The 13,888-nt window shown below is 39.0% G+C and overlaps 1 protein-coding gene across 1 annotated transcript in view; it reads right to left on the bottom strand.

Moving 5' to 3' along the window:
- FAT4 (FAT atypical cadherin 4) overlaps nucleotides 1–13,888 on the bottom strand; it is a 151,477-nt gene that overhangs the window by 43,202 nt on the left and 94,387 nt on the right. The window lies entirely within an intron of this gene.

Genomic DNA, 13,888 nt, shown 5'->3' with positions numbered 1-13,888 from the left:
CATGCTCAGTGGAAAAAGATGGTCTTGGAACTGCTCAGAAGCCTTCCTGTAACAATTAGGACCAATTTGAACATGTGGTTGACTTATTATTTCTCTATAAGAAGACATTCAAAGGTGGCGCACTGACAGCCGTTAAGACTCCAGCCCTCAATTTATTTATCCACAGAACAAATAGAGTGGAAACAGTGGCAAACCCCAGCTTTCCGTGTGGCTTTTCCATTGCCGGTCGCACCCCTGACCTGGGGAGACCTTCTCTGAGTGGGTGAGAAGGTTGCACATCCTCCAGCCCCATTCAGACTCAATTTCACTGTAGAAGCAACCATCTATAGCAGCAAATAATGCTCACTCAGATGGGATATTGGCTTACAGGAAATGGGACTGAACTTATTTAACCTACAGCCTTCATCCTCCTTGTGATTCTAACACTTAACACTGATGAGCAGAAACAAGTGAGAAATAGCATGTTTATTCATGTGCAATCTGTCAGTATTTATTCTCTTTAGCTTCTCCTTTGTCAAATCCAAAAAAAGACAATGAAGAGTTTTACAAGTTTATGTGAGTTTTGCCAGACTATTACACTTCTTTTCAGGCAAGAATCAGCATGACATCTTCTTCTAACCAAATTCTTTGCTGAGGGTCCCTGAAAAAAATGGGATCGCTCCTTTCTTTTAGCCAAACAGAGAAGGAAAGAGTGATAGTGGAGCATAAAACACGAGTTATGGCCCCTTTTACTCAAAAGACAGATGATGACCATGCCTGTTTTACCCAAGATTGCATCACTTTCCCCTTCAATCTCAAACAGATACAACAATTCAATATTTGCTGGACTGAGAAAAGTGATGATAATGAAATACTTTGGGCCAGGGACTGGTTCGAGTACTTGCTGCAAGGCAAGCATATTACACGGAACTGTCATTTGATGAAACACAGGCAGCCCCCATGTGACCGCCCTAGTCCTTCCAACCTGGCAGATGATCAGGTCGCTGCTACCCGAGGTTATTGCTGGACCTCAACCTTAGGGCTGGGAAGGAGACAGGCTCTGCTCTTGGGCCTCATGTGGTGCTGTCAAGGGCTCCAGACACCAAGCTCTTGTATAAGAGAAGAAATAATGACCCATTTTCCCACGTTAACCCTTGCAGGTTGAAGAAGTACCACGCTGCATCGCGGGAAGAAGCTGGGAGCAGCTTCTGCACAGGAGGGAGGTTTTTCACTGCAAAATATTTCAAAGTAACTTGGCTTAATGCACAACGGACTGAACAAAAGAGCTTCCAACTGAAAGGTGCCATAAATCTCGCAAGGCCAACTTTGAAGCCTGCTGATCGGATGGGATGGATCACGATGACGAGAAAAGAACATGTGAGCTAGAGTATAGGTTTCACGCCACGGTCATGCACAATGGAGGCCTTTCTCTGCTCTAGTCTGAGGTAATTCATTTTGCCAATTAATATACTTTCAGCCAGGAAGGTTACATTAAGGCAATGTCTGACTCATTTTTTACCCTTTTTCCACCCCCCCGCCCCCAATTTTGTCATTTAGCCAAATGCATATAGATAGAAAAGACTGCAAAAGCGCTCTTGATTGCTGAAATATTGCCTGTGGAGTGTTTATTATTACTGCATTAAATGAAACAGAGTCCTCAGCAGTGTTTGCTGCATGTGTCATCAAGCTCTGGTCTTCCAAACACATTTAATCGACATTCATCTCGCAGCTAATGAAATGAAAAGTTGAAAGTTGTTAAGTTTCACAGGTGATTAAACAATTTATACATAATTTAGAAATTAATCTTGGGTAAGTCACATTCAAAGAGCATCAGTGACACAATTCAGCCTGGAAAAGAAAGCTAACTTGCAGCTAAAACCTGAAATTCATTGTTTTAAATGTATTTGCTAACACAAAGAGCTGATGCTGTTGGTTTATTGACAAAAATGAACTGCAGTGGCAGCGCCTTTAGAGGTAACCCAGTGCTGGGGCGACGGGACTAGCTCCAGCGCAGCTCTGCAGGCTGGCCCTGTCCCAGTTGGGAGCACTGAGCTCGGGCTCAGTGCCGTGCTACCTACACTCACAGAACGGGGGAAGAGAGGAGAATGGGAAGAATGTGTTCACATCTGCTGACTAAGTACTGCGTGGACATATCCTAACAGCAAAACACTGCAATGGATTTGTCCTTTCTCCTGCGTGGCTATTAAATCTTTGGTCACATAATGGAAACGGTCAAAAGGGATGCCAGATGTAATAGCTGCTTATGGCCTATGGATACTTTCCTGCTCAGGATTACACTGATAGCAGCAGCTTGTGACTCAGCCATTTGACTCCAGCCAGCCCCAGACACCTTTCCTCTCTGAGGAATCTGAATTTGCAGAGTACCAAACAAATGCTCTAAGGGTTGAATCCCAGCCCTCGCCTCAGCCCCCTATATATTCCACGCAGTTATTCTCTAACTCCATTTCCCCATCGGATGCGTCTACAAGGCACTGTGTAGCACAATATGGACATATTTATATTAGCCTCAGAGAAGTGAATATACCAGCCAAGGTTGAGCACCATACTAATAAGATTAGCTAGGGTAATGGAAGTAACCCAGATCTCATTCAGAGTTAGCTTGTGGTTGCATTGTGCTTGCAGAAATGTCCCAGAAGTCCAGTATTAATTCAGCTGTTTGTAACATCCCAAGTCACTGCTCTTCAGTTCAAAACCTCAAATCTTTCTCATTTTACTTAGATGGAAAAACTCACGTATTTACATTGGTTTCCTGTCTCTGTAGTTATCCAAATATGTGTTTTTCCTCTAAGTAAAACTTCACGTCCACAAATTTACTCCTTTATTCTATTACACTGAAAGATAAAGTTGCAATTTCACAGAGAGTCCTCAAATCTTTTATTCACTTGAATTTAAATGACCAGATCACATTTCTGCAGTTACTGAGAAATATAAGAAGAGGAAATTACAAATGAAGTAATTTTCTATGGAAAAGAAATAGCTTGGGGCCAAATTCTACCGTCCTTAGTGAACTTTCAGTGAAAGTTGTGCTTGCATAAGGACCACAGAATTTGGCCCCTGGTAATAAGTAGGTTTCATAAAATGTACATGTCATACTTGTGGTGAGAGAAGTAGTTTCCATGGTCAGGCTGAGTTCCCAGATTTTTTAGTTTTGCTTCGATAGCAAATCTTCCCCAAGTCAGTTATTCTTATTAGCTAGAGCATCATCTCTTTCTTGTTCTGCACTAAACATTTTGCATAAATAAGTATAGTAAATTTTGTGTAAATTCTGCAATATTAGCCAAACACTCAAGATGCCCCCAAACTGTTTTTAATAAACCAGACATGTTACAACCTATATAAAATTGCTGAACACAGCCACACAAGCCTCTGACTACTCCTACAAACAGCCCTGAGGGCTAAAGCCACAAACAAACATACACTTTTCCCTTAGTGAACTTGCACTAAAATGTCTACCAATTTTTCATAGTAGTCTGAACTATTTTTGAGCAGAAACAACAACTGTTTCTTTGTCAGACACCTTTTATTTAGAGCATTTCTCTAGTGCTCTACTACTACTAGGTTTTTTTCAAATCCCAAAATACCATGTCTCACAGACACTTAGGATATCCATGTTGAATATATTATTATTATTTTGTTGTTATTATTATTATTATTAATTTCCCATCTCTGTGTGCTGTGGTCTGTTTCTGTGAACTGAACAGTTTATTTTCTAGGTGACAGCTGTACATATACATTAAGCAGACAGTCCCACAAATGTCCACACATCATTGTTGAAATAAAGATTAACCTGGGATAGTGTCAAAATAGTAACGCTGAGTTCAGGAAGAAAATTGCTTCCCACGGATGTTCTTCCAAAAATTGAAGCTTTTTGCTTACATCTGCAAGTAAACATGTGTCTGGGGATGAAGAGAAGGAGCAGACCTTGGGAGCCTGCTTCTTGGAGGCCCACAGTGGAGGCTAAGTTACAGGGGGAGGTTACAAGAGGCCACCTCGGGCTTGACCAGTACTGGGCTGTGGCTCCCTTCTCTGCATGGGACCTCTGAAGAAGTGACATGAAGAAACAGCCATGGAGGACTGTGGGGTGGGCAGGACGTCTCTTCTCCTAGCAAAGTGGGACTGGCTGGTTTTCCACGCCATTCACCAGTGCTTGTTGAGGCTGATCTTCACAAAAGTACAATACTGGAAATGTGTCAGCTTAGAAGTTATAACAAGCCCTCTCAACTTCTTCCTACCGCCATCCAAGAGAAGGGTGACAAAAAATATTGGATATGTGCAGCCACGCACGTAAAAAAAAGGAAACTAAATGCAGGAAGGTGACACTGGGGAGAAATATCATTTAACCTGACAATTTCTACTTCTCAAATGCAGGATAACCAGCAAAGAGAAGACAATACGCATTTCTGCGTGAACTCATCATAAATCACTCATTCCCCTAATTTGTGCTAATGCTTACGATCCACAAGGGATGCACCTAAAGACTGCTTTCACTTTCAGCCTTGGTCTACTCATGCACCCTTAGAAGAAGGGAGCACCACCTCCTATCTTTATTCACCCATGCCCTGTGGAACGGAGAAGGTAAACTGTCTTGGCTCTATGTAATCCCCAACCACATGGCACCATCTGCTCCAGTATACGTTCAACTCTCTACACCACAGCTGGACACCAGCACAAGTGAGGAATGATCAGAGTACTTAGTGGACTGGAGTGGTAAAAGAAAACAACTGAAGGAAACTTGCAAAGCCATTTAAGTTCTTCAAGAAAGCTCAGGAAAAGATGATGCTATTGGAAATTATCTCGGCTGTGTGGTACTGTATGGCTCACAGTATAAATTAGAAACAGGAGAATGTGTTCAACACGTTATCCACATATTGTTTGAAGCTTTAATGGCTTTTGGGTCCTGTCTGTGCCATGGTTAGCACAGCAGATAGTAATACTATCATTCCTTTCAGAAACCAGGAACTCAAAAAGTTTTTGCCAGCATTAAAATATCAAAATTAACTGCTAGAAAACTGACAATAAACTTAAGCAAAAAAACCTACAGATACATTTCAGTAAAATGAAAAAAAGGATTAAAATTAAATAAAATGAATCTAAATGACTAATCAAAACTCATACTGCAGGCAGTTTACCATGTTTTGTGGTAAATTAAACACATCATTATGCTGAATATTGGAAAGCGATTTAACAGAAATGGAATTTTTGCTTTACTGAAATGTGTTGCTTTGCAACAAAGCGGATTTCACTTCTCCAGTCAAACACTCAGTGAATGAGTCCCAGGACAAGAAGTTGTATGTGTTATTACAGAGCATTAACTTTTTCACTCAAGTAAACAAGGCCCTTCTCACATTAAAGCAGCCAATCTTTCTAAATGCATTTAAATGCAGACAGAGTGTGCTGAGCCTCACATAACTGGCCAGTTTTAAAATAAATATAGAGCTAGAGAAAGTTAAAATGCAACTAACTTGTATTATGCTTTCGATTTCTAGTGCACACGAAGCTTGATTTGAAATGTGGACGACCTTAAATTAACTTATTTACCGGGAACACAAACGAAAGTGCATATGTGAAATAAGAAAAATAAGTAGTTATATATACAAGATTGCACCACAAATATTTGTCCTGGCCGGATATGTTGATTGTGTTTTATTTTCCTCTTACTCAGTTTTTCACTACAGGCTTCCATACTTAGTCTTAAAAAAATGGTGAACCTAGTATACTTTGAGATAAAAGCTGAAATAAGCAGTTAATAAACAAACATAATAAAAAGCTTAGAAGCTAGCCCTACTCTCATTCAGTTCAACAGATGACTGGTGAATGAGACCATGCAGGAACCCAGATATTCCAAATTTCTGAGCATGTCAAACCTGCGTTTTTCTCATTGTTAGGTACAAAATAGTAGTTGTTCCCAAAGCTGGCTTAAGAGAACTTTTACTTGAAAAAACAATTTTTCTGCATTGCATCAGATATTAGAAACCTCAACATCCTCCCTCATCTACCACCCTAAAGAAGCTAACAGACATAAATTTGGGAACATAAGCCATCAAAAGTCCAAAAAATATAATCACTAGACAGAGTCTGACCTTGCTCAAGCAATGACATGTCCAGCCACGCTTAGGCTGATGCACATGCACAAACACACATACCCATACATGTTTTGACAGTGCAAAAGGAATCCTTGTTGCTAATAGTGATGCAAGATGGGAATCTCTCCTCTGATTTTATTCACGATTTTAAAATTTGAATAGTTTTCTATCAAAATTCCTGACTGACTGCATCCTACAAATTCACTAAGCTTTGCAGTTTCACAACAGGGGCAATATTACATTTAATATGCTGTTGAAAGGGTGGGACTTGTATGCACGTACAGAGATGGTTTTAAGTCCTCTGGTGTATATAAATTTCCCTATCCCTGTTTTTTAACTCTGATCTGCTCATCAGAACAAGTAGCTGATTACTCAGGAAAAAAAAGCTGTTGCACTGTTACAGAGCTGGACCTACTGAGACCGAGAACAAAACACATGCAATAAAGCAAAAGTATAGTATATATTTAGCATAACTTTAAGCTGTTCCATGTAACAATCTCCTTCTACACATACACACGTACATTATTATAAACTGAAAAATGGCATATATTCCCCCAGTTTAGCATTTTTCCCCATTGATGCTTTTGTTTAGCAAATTTCAAAATATATGAATGAAAGGCTGAAAGAGTCCTTATCCACTGCCCACAGCGTAAGCTGGATACAGGGTTGCTGACATAAGGAGATAGTGACTTGTGACTGTCAGATTTCATTCTCCTTCCACAAAAGCCACAAGCATTAGTCCCATGTGTCATAAACCCCTTGACATATGCTTGTGATCTGTTAACAACAAAGGTACAAGTCATTGGAGACAGTGCTCAGAAAAGACTTGTGCAGGTATCGCAGGTTTCTTAGCCAGGACTGCATTTATTTCCAGAGCAAGAAGTTGCCTTCTTCCAAATATGTTTCAGAAATGAATTTTTACGGAAAACTTCTCACAGCTGAATATAATGGTCATAAGAAAACCTGGCAAATGACTGGTCGTAAGGGTGCCCACAACTGCAGGTGATTCTGGGAGGGCAGGCATGACCATGTGCACTGCCAAGGCCTCTGGTGACCAAAGTAAAATTTAAAGAAAGTGGAACTGCAACTTAAAAGAAAGGCAGAGACATTTAAAAAAATATTTTCCTAAAAGCACCAAATTATTTCTCCTTGTTATAAGTTATTGCTGTAAACAGAAAAAATAGAGAAGCTGGCTCCTGCAAGGACTGCTGACTAAGGCAATTTTTGACTGCTTGTGACTCCTGAATATCCCACAGCGAAATTCCTGTAACGCATGATTTTGAATTATGCTTTAAAAACACTCTGTATAAATAGTGAAGATTAACCAGCAGGATAAGTGTTCAGGCCATATGTGCATGTTTTACTTGTTTTATCCTCACAATTAAGGCTTCCAGAAATTGTAGCTTTGTATTGGAAGAATGAGCTAGCAGACTTTCAATTTATAAGGTGTAACGTTTAATTTAAAAAATGGTTTAAGATCACCAAGACTGGAAAAATATTATTTCTCGAAGGCTGAGAAATTACATAGCATAATGACTACTCTATTCATCTTGTTCTTCTGCAAAACAGATTACATTCAGTGAACTCATTAGCACATTTGAAGTAGAATTTCATATAAAAGTGATGTAAGCAGAAGGACAATAATTTAAAATTAATTTTCATTTAAAACTTCCAAACTAACAATCACAAGATGGATGAAGGGATAAGAGAGGAAGTGTAACAGCCTGAAAATTTACAAACTGACAATTCTTTCTTCTTTGAAATTTTCAATCATCTACTAAATCCTACACATTAAGCATTACATTCTAGCTTGTTTTCCAGTTTAAATACATCTACCTGAAACTTTTTTCAAAGAGATACACCTGCTTTTTTTCCCCTCAAACTAGTACCAAAAAGTTAAGAAATAATAGTAAAGCAAAAAAAAAAAAAAAAAAAAAAAGGCAAAAAAAGGCAGGACAACAGTGAAGACAGCTTAAAGATCTAAGTCACATTTTCATTCATTTAGATCAACACTGCACAATGTTTTCCTGTACCGTGGCAAAACTCAATGAAAATTGAACTGCCCTGGTGTATTTCCTATGTTCAATTTTCACTTTTTCATCACTTTCATCACATATGTTCACACTAAAGTGTTTACTGGTAACAGTGCCTAACTGACTGTCCAATATACATTCAATAAAGTACTGCAACTGAGGTAGGGCTGAGAGGAGAAGTAGGTCTTAAGACCATGCAAGTGAGATGAGACTGAGGATCAGGACAATAACTGGCTCATTTAATGAACTTCACACTAATTTAAGCAGGCCCCTAAAGAGACTGCATCCCATTCATATTTGCTACATATTATGGTAAGTGCCCACAAGTCTTTTGTGAACATGGGGTGACATTTAAGAAATTAACACAAGATATAATCACACAACTTGAGAAAACAATGGTATTTCAACCAAAGCAAGAAAGGACGTTTTCCCAACCGTGCAATGGAAATTTCCATCCCAAAGTGGACAGAAATAAAGGAGAAAAAATATCCCTACCAAGCAGATAAGCTACTTGAAAAAGACCAGTAAGAACTTCTTTGAACTACGTCTTCCATACAGTACAGTTGATCTCAGTTTACCATAGATACTTTTATAATTTATGACTGAAAATATTTCAGACTTTAATCAGATAAATCTGTAATCCTGCATTAAAGATGATCCTAATTGCTTTTTATTAGATTAATCCTTTAAGAAGGAGCAGGTACCAGCTTTGACAGTTCATGGCACAAGCATCCCTGGCAAAGTTGGTATTTGTAGCCCTTTATTTCTATTTTTTTCCTTTGTTATTTTTACAAGGTTCTTGGAAGAAACTCTGAATGATGAGAAACAACATTGAATTTCTGGATATTCCTATATTTCTCTTTACCTCATTAGTAATGAGGTAACTTGATAGAATAAAAAAGACCATCACCTACACTCAATCTTTTTAGGTGGCATAAAATTATGTTCCTTGAAACAGACAATTCTTAATGAACAATGAACTTTCTACCAGTAGTCTGGATTTCTTTTACTTATGAGGGATGCAAAGAGGCAAAAGATTTAGTTACCTAATAAAACTTGATTTTTTCAACTGTAATTCCAAGAATGTCCATAGAGAGATTAAAACTTTTGGCTGTGTTACTACATCTTATCTTACACTTTCCAAGACTCTAGACTAGAAATACATTAACCTCATTAGGATTCTCCTTGTCTGTTAGAAACAAAAAAAACAACAAAACACCCATACTGAAGTAGAACCTATGGAGTGCTCCTCAACACCACTTGGACCTAAGTAACATTACTGTATTTTTGTGCAGCTAGACTGCAGGTTATTATATTGCAAAGCACAAACATGCACACACTGTACTTGATGCCCCCCTCCCATGTCAGTTCTGCCATAGCTGGCTCTCTTCCAACACCCCAATTTCTGAACATCCTTGCCTCTGTCTCTGTCAATGCAAAATCTCTGAAGACCTGTTTCTAAAGAATAATACATCTTAAGGCTCTAGTTTAGTAACTGGTCGATTTTATATATACATTAATAACAGCAAATGAGAAGATCTTAAGATTATTTAAAATAATTTCCCTTCTTCTTTTGTTGAATACAGTGAAAAGGAGAACAGCTCACCTACAAACCTCAGCTAGAAGCAGTTTACCCCACCCTAAATAAGCCCGTCAATTACTCGCTGGATTCTCCATGATCCCAACAGAGAGCAGAAAGGGAATTACACACATAAATATCCGAATGGACAGGAATGCACTTAAATTGAGGACTTCTCTAAAAGTCCACAAGTTTGTCTGAACTATAGAGAATAAACATCGTTAACATGTATTTCTAACTCTGCTTGTCTTATCCAGATAAAATCCACCATCAGCCTGAGTTGGTTTCAAAACTGAAGTTCTGTCCATGATTTTAAACTGAATGAAAAACTTTGTTTTCACAGATATTTCAACTTTACTGGCCAGCCTGAGCCCTTTGCCAACCTGAATATACGTCTTGCCCACACCGCACCCCAGAGAACACAGATGCTTGGATTTAGCCCAGAGGCTCTCGCTGAACAATTTTGAAAATAGTGATCTAATAATGAAGGTTTAACTCCAAATAGAAGGCTAAATCCCTCAAATGGTATTCTGGGGCTGGACTGCACATCTCGTGGGATGGTCCTCTGAAAGGATGGGCTAAAGCCCTCATCTCATTTGGGAAGTAAATGTATCACAACATATAGACATTGATATGCTCTCTTCCTTGACAATTACTCTCTAGGGGACATTGGATTGACTTTGCCATAAACCTGCTTCCTAAATAGCTTTTTGAGCTTTCGTCTTCCAGAGAAAAATTAAAAAGTGCTAACAGTTTCTAGGCTTTGTGAAAGGGTAAGATCCTGCTATTAACTTCCCACAAATACAAAAAAGCCACTCTCAATTCCCTTCTCTCCTGAGTTTAGATGATGGTAAGACAAAATGAACATTATGAACTCACTGATAAGTCTGACACCATTTCAGTTCTCCCTCTGTGTGATTTATAAATACATTAAAAATCATGCAAAACTACTAAAATGATAGTTTTAGAACCAGTGTTAAACGAGAAAAAAAATAAAACTAGTACAATACTAAAGCAGTAAAACTAGACTTAAGGAGACAGCATTGACATGAGGAAGAGCTTCCATAAGGGCAAGGAAATAAATGAAGCTGGGACAGAAAACAATATGCATTTTGGAACAGCTGTGGCATAACAGAAAACCATAGAAGAGAATAATCATTATGTAAACTGCTAAGCACCAAGGTAAGCATACGTCAGCTTCATTTAGCTCACTGAAGCCTGAAGTGATGTGTATATATTTAGACATAGCACAGAAAGCATGGAAAACAAGACATTTCTAAGTGAAACTTGTGAGTTGCTTGTTTGTTTTGACAGCAACAAGATTTAAAAATAGCTGAATTTGTTTTAAAAATATAACTCATTCTTTTCAGGCAACATCTTTTCAGACTGCAGACTGCCTGTTAAGTAAAAATACAGTCTATGCTAACAAAACAGCCTGAGTATAAATGTGTTTTAGCCCAGTCACATAAATCTCACACAATGTTAACCTCCAAGACTCTTTCTTAGCATTACTAGAAAATACAGTTGTCCTTTACTTGTCACACTAAACTGGGAAATATCTTCACATGTGTTAAAAAGCAATACAACTACATTGTCAGACTTAATTTGATTTTAGGATTGAAAGGAACCAAAAGTCTATCTCAAAAGAGAATTCCTGAGGAGGATGTAACCTCTCTGCTAGGTTGCCCTCCTGCATTCTTGAAGGAAAGAATGCATAAGTCAGGGGCCAACATTTTCTAAAGAAAAAACATATGGTTGTTTTTCATACAGGACAGGGATGTATACAAAGAACAGCTAACTAAATATAATAATCAGTCCACTGATTCATTTCTTTCAGAACTATTTATCTAAATCAGTAAATAGACTATTTTTAAAAAAAATAATTAAAAAACCCCACAGGAACACAGCTTCTAATTAGAAACATCACATTTTGATTTTGGTTTTATTATGGCAATGTGCCATTCTGACCAACCAAATCAAGAGATGGTTGTTGCAGTTTATTTAAACAGTAGTCCTGAGCAGCTAGCAGGTTTGCAGATGTGCTACTCGACATCCCTGCAACCAATAAATAAAAAGAGGAGGACTGTTGGAATGCTAACATTTGCTCCAGAAAATTGCCCAAAGAGTTAAAGACAGGGATGATAAAAGCGGCTGCACTAGTTCTTGTCATGCTGCCAGAGCTGAATGTTTACTCAGCGCTGCATCCCACCAGATGGGGTGAAAAAAAAAATTTAGAAAGTCTCTTTTCCCAACCATTTTGCCATGAAGAAGGGTATAGCGAAGCAAAACAAATGATTTATGTGGTAGAAACAGACCCATAAAGACACATTCAAATAGCTGCATGTAGGTTTCTTGGCATTTATGTTAGCAGACATTTTAGAGGAGCATCTGCAATCTAAACACTATCATGTTATTCCACAGTCCATCAGTTTGCCTGTCATTATATTTATAATTCATGCACTCTGGTCTTACAGCTTGTGCTGCAAGAGGGGTTCTAAATCGGAATGGCTGAACTTTGGGGTTGAATTATGTTTTATTTCTTGATCAAAGCTACAGGTGTACAGCTCTGGAAGATGCCGAATGTTCCTAGCGATGGATGCTGTGTGTATCTTTGTAAATCCCCACTGCCTAGAGTGGCAGTCTAGTATTTGAGACCCAGCAGTAGTTAGAGCAGGGTGGAAGTGCAGAAGTGAGGGAGGGGTGATGATAAAACAAGGTTGAAATCAAGAACCTTTGTGCAGACTGTCTTGTGGAAACTGGGCATGAAGCAAGCTACATGGCCACAAATCACTGAGCCAAGTGCCAGAAAATATTTTATCAGTCTTTTCCATTCCCCAGAGCAGAAGGAAGACTCTCTGCTGGTCCAAGATCTACCCTGAGGACTGGGTGGAGGATTAGCAGGCAAGGCCAAGGAATAGTTGGGCCAGAGCCAGGACAATGCATATATCATGACTGACTTCTCTAGGCCTGAAGGGAGCTCTTGCTTGGGAAAGCATTTTTTCAACAACTGCCCAAATTTCCATTGCTGGTACATGTGGTCCCACCAGTGGTCCCCATCTGACCCACCCAGCATGCTTATGAGCAGCTCAACTCTTAACAACTCTTTCTATGTGCCCAGGACTGAGATCTGGGCTCTGGAAGAGCACGCCTGCACGGTGTGACAAAGCACAGAGATTTCTAGGCCAGCATCCCATGCAGCCCTGCCAGCTCGATGCTACACGGACTGCTGCTTCTCAATGTCCTAATCCTTCACTTGCTACAAATGGACTCAGTGTACATGCTGCCAATACGTGCTATAAAACCCATAAGGTACTGAGGATGAAATAACAGCCACTACCAAAGCCCCTTCTGAGGCCACGGATTGTTTTCAGTACACTGGACTGACATCTCTAGTTAAAAATAATGAAAAATTAAAAATCCTTCCATCAACTTCCCCAGACACAGGCTAGGGTAACACTATAAGAACCACGGGCACAAGTTCATGAAGTGATAATAAACATAAAACTAAGAAATCCTTGATTATGTATAGAGAGATCAGGAAGACAGCCAAAACCAAGTTGGGAATCCATCAGTTCCTATGTTTAAAGGTGCTTCTAGTATGTATTGTGTCTGCTTCCTTGAAAGAAAGGGAAGAGTTGGCATAGACTTCTATAGGAGCCGGATATTGTCTTTGCATATTTTAAACCAGTCAGTGTTGCCTATAAAAACTGAGATGCAGACCCCAAGAAAAATGGGAAGTGGATTGGACAGACAGAATTTTGCCCTTTATGTGCTACCCAGACATTTCCAGAGTTAACTGCATCTGGATGTCTACCATGATTTTTATCTGTAAAAAAAAAAAACTGAATAAGATGCACCATATATGGCAAGACTGTGCCTTAGGCTGCTAAAGACAATCCGAAAGACTGTTTATTACAGCTAATAAAAGCCAAATGCAAAGTGCAAAGTATAATACTTGACTTATTTTCAAAGATAATATGGATGTGGATGATTTCAGACAAGTCTGCTTTCTTCAGCATTTTGGCAGGCACTGCTTTCCTACAGAGGAGCACTACCTGGTTTGCATGTGTGTTTCTGGTTGAATTGTATCTATGCAAAAACCTTCTTTCTAAGCATTATCAAACAAATACAAACTCAGACACTCTAAAGAAATAGTTAACATTAGGCAAAGACCTGGACATGCCTGTGAGAGT

This window comes from Strix uralensis, chromosome 4, assembly GCF_047716275.1.
Source record: "Strix uralensis isolate ZFMK-TIS-50842 chromosome 4, bStrUra1, whole genome shotgun sequence".
In the NCBI taxonomy this organism is placed as follows: Eukaryota; Metazoa; Chordata; class Aves; order Strigiformes; family Strigidae; genus Strix; species Strix uralensis.
The sequence above is the reverse complement of the archived record's forward strand: the minus strand, read 5'-3'. Positions and strand labels throughout refer to the sequence as shown.